General features: G+C 51.6%; 1 long non-coding RNA gene across 1 annotated transcript; it reads right to left on the reverse strand.

Annotated features, from left to right (window-relative positions):
* Positions 1–1,107: 1,107 nt before the first annotated feature.
* On the reverse strand, positions 1,108–7,512 carry LOC125619089. Its single transcript, XR_007350582.1, has 2 exons — positions 5,333–7,512; positions 1,108–5,245 (listed from the first exon to the last, which is right to left on the reverse strand). It is a non-coding gene; the product is annotated as an uncharacterized LOC125619089 (long non-coding RNA).
* Positions 7,513–8,017: the final 505 nt, after the last annotated feature.

Consider the following 8,017-nt stretch of genomic DNA (forward strand, 5'->3'; position numbering starts at 1 on the left):
TGGCACACTGAGGATTCTGGGTAGGGCATCCCAGAGACTGCCTGTCCACCCAAGGATCCCCCACAAAGGACTCTGGCACACTGAGGATTCTGGGTAGGGCATCCCAACAACAGCCTGCCCACCCAAGGATCCCCCACAAAGGACTCTGGCACACTGAGGATTCTGGGTAGGGTATCAAGAGACTGCCTGTCCACCCAAGGTTCCCCCACAAAGGACTCTGGCACACTGAGGATTCTGGGTAGGGCATCCCAACAACAGCCTGCCCAGTCAAGAGTTCTGCATAAAGACTTCTAGGAACTGCAGGCCAATAGTTGGCCAGGAGCCCCCATGAATTCTGAGTAGTCATTTTCTGCCCATGCAGCTCTCACCACAGGGGTTCCTGGGAACTATTCTTTTAGTATTCTGTGTAATTCAATCCAGCATCTGCCCAAGGACCTACCGGGTATGCCTTGTAGGAGCTGTAGGCCACATATTGGCCCTGATTCCCCAAGGATTACGGGTACTGCAGCCTGGAGACTGTCCACACAGCCATCATCACTGGGATGCCTGGGACTTGTCATCAGGTGTCTTCTAAAATATTGTAGTCATGCAGTGGAAAAAAGTCTTTAATACAGCCACAATGGAAACTAATCACAGGGCTGGGGTTGTGGCTTAGTCAGTGGTAGACCACTTGCCTAGCACCCGTGAGGCACTGGGTCAATCGTCAGTACCACAAAGAAAAACTAAGCAAAATAAAGGTATTGTGTCCATCTATAACTAAAAACATTTTTTTAAAAAAATAAAGAAAATAATCATGAATAATTTGTTAATAACAAATGCCCAATTAATATACCAATTTCTCCAGCTATTTCAAAGAAATTTTTGAGTTCGACACAAACAAAGAAGATTCAAACTAGGAGCATCCATTTCATTTGATTAATATATCTTCCTTTTCTTATCACCTTCTTATTGACAAAGGCAGTTAATTTATGCTGTAGATCACCAAGTCTGTGTCTTGTTTCTTTGTTTTGTTTTACCTCACAGTGCCTGGAATTGAGCCCACATCCTCACACATGCTACCCCAACTTATAACCCCACCCACTAAGTTCTTCTTGTAACAGACACAAATATAATATTTATACTTATTTATTTATACTTTGAATTTTAACACATCACTTTAACACTATAGTTCTTTAACACTATAAGAAAATGAGTCATTAAAACCAGATAAAAGCAAGCAATAACGGGCACATTAGCTCTTCCCCTCGGGCCCCAGTAAGACTCCTGGCGCTGGGCCCTCCCTGTGCCATCCTGAGGGGCCATCTGTGTTTCTCCTTTCTGTATCCCTGGATTTCTCCCCCAAAATATACTCAAGCCACACAAAACACATTGACATGATGAACATTCAAAGTCTTGAGTAAGGAATACTGTTGCAAAATAAGTTCTGCTACGATGTTACCTTGTAAAGAACACGCACAGTTTCTTCCTCAGCACACCAAGCAATGCACAGGAAGCTCCTTCCTCTTGTTTCTTCACATAGACCTCCATCATCCTGAATCCACAGTGAGTCTCCACGGGTAGATGGCAAGGAGAAGGAAGCTGTGGTCCCCACCAGACGGAATTCTCAGGTATCCCCAGGCCATAGTATCTCCCAGGTGTGTTCTGAGAAGAAGGAAGTTCTGATCCTCATTGGACATCGTCCCCCAACGTGTTCCCAGCATAGCATCTCCCAGATGAGTCCACGGAGAAGGAAGCTTGCAGAGGACACAGAACACAGCCCCTCAAAAGCAGGTGTTTCACCATGTGAGAGAAAGTTGCTCTGATCGCCACCTTCTGGCCACTGTGGGAAATGCGGGATGCCCCATGCCTCCTCCTGCTAGTCACAGTGAAGCTCTAAAACTCATATTCTGATTATTCCAGGTTATGATTTTTGAAATCAAAAAGAAATAGAACCCACCATTCTATGTCTTGGTCAGAAAGAATGGAGATAGCAAGAAGCAAAATGCATGGCCCATAGACAAAATTCCATTGATTTCCTATATATCAGCAATAATGTAGAGGAAACGGTGGAATTTGAAAACTGGAATAAGAAAAATTTTAAAGCATTAAGAGTAAAAATAGCACCTCCCTGGGACTGAGGCTGTGGCTCAGTGGTACAGCGCTTTACTCGCATATGTGAGGCATTGGATTCGATCCTCAGCACCACATAAAAATAATAAAGATATTGGGTCCATCTACAACTAAAAATATATATATATTTTAAAAAGCAGCCCCCCTTATTTGCATGTAAGTCTTAAAGTACAATCATACCTTCAGTAAATCTTGAAACATTGTAAGAAGAAATAAAGTAAAATATAAATAAATGCAGAGATGTTCCTTGTTCAGGTCTCAATATAGTTAATATGAAATTATCTCAAACCTGATCTGCAGATTCAGGGAAGTCCCAGTGAAATTCCCAGCAAGCTGTTTCTAAACTTAGGATAGACAGCACTGACTGCAAAAGGACACACTTCAAGAAAGCACACACCTGGACCTTAAAACCTATCAGAATACTCCATAGACTTGCATTTAAAATGTGAAACACAAAACTGGAGAAGTCATGCATGACCATATATTTCATGATGAGGTTTTAATACAGTCCCCAAACAATCCCATGAAAGAAAAAATTGATAATGTGGACTGTATTAAATTACTCTGTGAAAAATCATTTTAAGGAAATAAAGACAAGCCAAATACTGGGTGAAACATTTGGAAAGTACATGTGTAAAATAAACTTGAGTCCAAAATATAGTAAGACACTCAACCGTAAGTAACTCAATGGCTAAAGACCTCACAAGAAAGATACAAGATGGCAGAGAAGGGGCTGGGTGGTGGCTCAGTGGCAGAGCGCTTGCCTTGCACATGTGAGGTACTAGGTTTGATCCTCAGCACCACATAAAAACAAAAAAACAAAATAAAGATATCGTGTCCGTGTATAGCTCAAAAAATATTTTAAAAACAGATGTCAGAGAAGCGTAGAAATGATTATTAGCATCACCTTTTGTGAGAGAAGCACAACTAAAGCCCTCCACCCTGAGGACGATGAGCAGCCTCGGGCACTCTTGTGCACTGCTGGCGGAGGGCACAACAGCTCACTACTATCAAAAATATGGCCATTTTTTCCAAAGTTAGACACGGTGTCACCACATGACCCAAAAAACATAGACAACTGCCTCGAAAACGTGTATTTAGATAGCAGCCTGCTCTGCTCACACTGGCCACACACTTTAGGAAATCAGGGTAGGGCTCCACAGGTGAGTGAATCACAGAACTGCAGACCACCCATGCCATGCAGGCCTAGGGGTCTCCGAGCTCCCCCAGGCCTCTGCTCTGGTCCACACCTGAACCACCTGGCCTCCCTTACCCTGTGCCCCCCAGTGGGACAAAGTGGGTTCTGTACGGGAGCACCTATAGACACAAATGATGAACTCGGGAGAACACAGGGACAAAGACCCAGGTGTGAGTCTTTGCCCACAGGAGCCTCCTGGGGAAGGACAGCCAGACTAGACGCAACCGCAGGAGCCCCATGGGCCACATCTGCCAGGGAGAACCCAAAGGCAGCTCCTACGACCCACCTCTGATCAGCATAGAGGACCCTGTGCTGCACCTTGATTCCCAACACAACTTCTGCTCGTTTCCCCATAGGCAGCACCTGCATCCGGAGCAGGATTCTACAGTTTGTTTGGTATTGTAGAGAGAGCTGGGCCACTACCTAGCCCTGAGGCATAGCCTCTGAAATTCACGTTCTGGTTATTACACAACATGATTTTGGACTTTTAAGCTGAAACAAAGCCCAAAATCCCATGCCTTGTTCTGAAAGGGTGGTGCTATGGTTCATATTCCAACGTTCTGGAGTCCAGAAAGCCCAGGGCTTGAAAAACCACCCCTCACATCTCCTCCAGCCCCCCTCAGCCATCAGTTTGGAACAGCTGAGATGTCTCAACAGGGAGGGTGCCTCAGGAGGGCACCTCCTGTCATAGCCCAAGGAACACGACTTGATGTCTCTGCTCCCCAAGTCTGTGGGAGTCAGACTGGTGGGGGACGAGGCCCTCACTGTACACAACTCACAGAGTGGAGTGTGGCCTTGTGCACAGGTGGAGGGAAGGCAGCCAGCAGTGGAACACTCCCTCTCTAGGGAGGCCTTCACCACACAGAACTCACAGGGTGGAGTGTGGCCTTGTGCACAGGTGGAGGGAAGGCAGCCAGCAGTGGAACACTCCCTCTCTAGGGAGGCCTTCACCACACAGAACTCACAGGGTGGAGTGTGGCCTTGTGCACAGGTGGAGGGAAGGCAGCCAGCAGTGGAACACTCCCTCTCTAGGGAGGCCTTCACCACACAGAACTCACAGGGTGGAGTGTGGCCTTGTGCACAGGTGGAGGGAAGGCAGCCAGCAGTGGAACACTCCCTCTCTAGGGAGGCCTTCACCACACAGAACTCACAGGGTGGAGTGTGGCCTTGTGCACAGGTGGAGGGAAGGCAGCCAGCAGTGGAACACTCCCTCTCTAGGGAGGCCTTCACCACACAGAACTCACAGGGTGGAGTGTGGCCTTGTGCACAGGTGGAGGGAAGGCAGCCAGCAGTGGAACACTCCCTCTCTAGGGAGGCCTTCACCACACAGAACTCACAGGGTGGAGTGTGGCCTTGTGCACAGGTGGAGGGAAGGCAGCCAGCAGTGGAACACTCCCTCTCTAGGGAGGCCTTCACCACACAGAACTCACAGGGTGGAGTGTGGCCTTGTGCACAGGTGGAGGGAAGGCAGCCACCAGTGGAACACTCCCCTCTTGAGGGAGGCCTTCACTGTACAGAACTCACAGAGTGGAGTGTGACCTTGTGCACAGGTGGAGGGAAGGCGGCCAGCAGTGGAACACTCCCCTCTCCAAGGAGACCTTTAATGCCCAGAACTCACAAGCACAACAGAGTGGATGCACATGGCCTTCAGAGGAGCCAAGAGCAGTTAGGGCCACAAGCCCTCTTCTCCAAGTCCACAGAACAGACTCCTTTGGGGAATAAGGTGGTGAGAAGGGGTGAGACAGCCAGTTTGTGCATTTCTTAGGGCTGCCATAATTGTATTATAAACTGCATAGCTTAACTTTATTACCTCAAAGTTCTGGAGGCCAGAATTCTGAAATCAGGGCATCAGCAGAGTGTTTCTTCCTCAGAGCAGCTGGGGAGGCTCCTTCCTTTCCTCCCCCAGTCTCTGGTGGTCACTGGAAATCTTCAGTGTGGCTTGGTTGCAGAAATAGAGGAACGGTTATCGAACGGTGCCTACTGAGGCCCAGGAGACGATCCAGAGCCATCCCAACAGGCAGAGACCTTGCAAAGGCATCTTGGGCTGGAGGAAGCCTAGGTAGGTGAGGATGCACGGCCAGAGAGCACGGCAGGGCCTCGGATGGAGAGTCTAGGAAGAAGTGTTGGGGTGAGGGTTCTTCTGACCTAACCAACCCAATAAGACTCCCCTGGAGACAAGCCCAGGTGACTAGATGAGGAGCCTGAGCAGAAACGGAGGATGACCAGATACAGGAAGGGGGCTATGCCTGCTAAATGGATGGGCGGGGTGCTCTGCCAGCCCTGGATTTTATCAGAAGTGCACTGATGGGCCCAGGAGAGGGTTCAGGAGCCTGCCAGGAGCCTGGGCAGGCAGAGAAGCTGCTGTTCCCTCTTTTTTTTTTTTTTAATGTATTTTGTAGTTGTAGATGGACACAATACCTTTATTGGGGGTGGGTGGGTACCAGGGATTGATCTCAGGGGCACTTGACCACTGAGCCACATCTCCAGCCCTATTTTCTATTTTATTTAGAGACAAGGTGTCACTGAGTTACTTAGCCTTTTTTTTTTTTTTTTTAAATTGTGGAGCAAGGATGGAACTAGTGTCACCCATGTGCTAGGCAAGCGCTCCACCACTAAGTCACCGCCCAGCCCCTGCTGTTCCCTCTTGTTCAGGGAAAGACCTTCTCTCCCTTGAACTTGGCCAGTCCACTTCCTCCTCGGGTCATCTTCTGTTCATTCAGGACAACTGAATCAACTACTGGGACCTGGGATCAGAGGATACCTACTAGGTGGTGCAGGGAGGCATTTATGAGTAGGAATTTCCATGAAAATTTAAAAACACAGACTATGACCACAGCCGGAAACCAGGGTCTGTGTGTGGAGGGAAGCAGTGAGGTCTGAGTGTGGGCCCGGGGGTGGCAGTGACAACCCAACAGTGTCCTACCACGGGCTACGAACATCTCTGGGGACAGCATCAGTGTCCTAGGACCCATGCTAAGCACGGGTCTTCAGAGCCACCACAGCAGAGGGGGTGTTCTGAGCAGCCCCGCTGCACCTCTCCCACCTGCTTTCTACCCCAAGTGCTCTGTGGGCCCACTGTGATCTCCCCCAGGTGTCTCCAGCCTGGACTCATCACAGGTACTGAGTCAGTCCCGCCACCCCCAGCTCCTTGGCCCTGGATGCGGCTGGGAACCAAGTTCCAAGTTCCCCGTGTCCGCGGCATCTGGGTGCCTGGACCCTGGCACCAGGAGACGGCCATGGACCACACACGACCCCTTTGGGACTAGGGCAGGGTAGAGGGAATCATCCCTCTCAGCACTGGTGTGGCCCACCCCACAACAGATCAGAAATAAAGCAGGTTCCAAGTGCAAACAGAACACCAGCAGACACTTGGAAATAAATCACCCATCACAAAGACATATTTGGTAAAAAACAAAATTTATGTATCGGTCTCCCACTGAAAAGGCAAGCCCAGAAAGTTCTGAAATGGCTTAGAGGCACCAGCCGAGCATCTGGCTTCAGAACTGGCTGTGTCGGCAGAGGGTCAGGACTGCAGGGCTCAGGCCAGAGTCCCGTGGGGGCACAGGGAAGGCATGGACGGTGCTTCCTACAGGGCCTGGAACCCAGGTCTGTGCAGGAGCGAAGGGTGTTGCTGGTTGGGCAGTTCAGCAGGCAGGACCCCCACCACAGGTGGAGAGACTCTGAAGCCTTGGGGGCAGACACCGGGTTGAGGAGGGGAAAGGGCAGGACTCAGGAAGGGGAGTGAGTCTGGCTGGTCTTTCAGGCCACCAAGGCCACCAAGACCCAGGTGCCTGGCTGTGCACTAGGGGTGTGCTTTCCCTCAATGCATTCAACCTGCTGTCTCCACCGCCAGACCTCCTCCCTGCTGCAGCCCTGGGGTCCTGCCCGCCCTCTGCTCAGGCCCTCTGGTCATGAGGTAACTCCGTGTGCTGGCCAGAGACAAGCAGGAAGCCTGGCAGCAAGGCCCTCAACAAGTGCCTGCTTTATTAGAAACCCACGTGCACACCCACCATGAAGCACGGGGTGCCTGGCTCCCAGGCCCTTCCCCACCCCACATAAGACCGGGGCTCCTCAAGGAGCAGCCAGGACAGCCCACAGGACACCTGGCCCCCAGGGGCACTGCTTGCCACTGGCACTAGCTGGGAACCTGGGGCCTGTCTGGGTCCTCCTGCTGACCAGGGCCCAGGGCAGAGCTGGGCCACAGATGGTCCCCTGGAGGTCCTGGCTCAGGAGGAGGAGACCGGGTAGCCACGGTGGTTGTGCGTGGCCTCGCCGACAGTCAGCGTCAGGGACAGGCTGGGCTTGCGCTCCACAGCCTCCTCCAGGCAGGGCCGCAGGGGTCGGGCTTTGAAGAAGTCTGAGACATACCGGACCTGAGGGGGGTGGAAGAGCAGGGTCGGAGGAAGGCAGTTAGGGTCCCACGGAGGGTGGGGGGGAGGGTCTGGGGGAGGGCCCCAAGGAAGCGCCAGGGTGGATGGGTGGGGCTGGGACTCACAGTGAGGCCGGCCACCAGCGCCCCCTGCAGGAGGCCGACGAGGACGTCGCTCCAGTGGTGCTTGTGGTCAGACACGCGGGTGTAGCCCACGTACAGGGCGAAGGCCACCAAGAAGAACTGCACGGTGGGCCGCAGCAGCCGCGCCCACTTCCCGCAGAGCCGCGCCTGCACATACAGCTGCGGCGGGAGCGCATCAGCGGGGCGGAGGCCCACGC

Source organism: Marmota marmota, unplaced genomic scaffold (genome assembly GCF_001458135.2).
Source record: "Marmota marmota marmota unplaced genomic scaffold, marMar, whole genome shotgun sequence".
In the NCBI taxonomy this organism is placed as follows: Eukaryota; Metazoa; Chordata; class Mammalia; order Rodentia; family Sciuridae; genus Marmota; species Marmota marmota.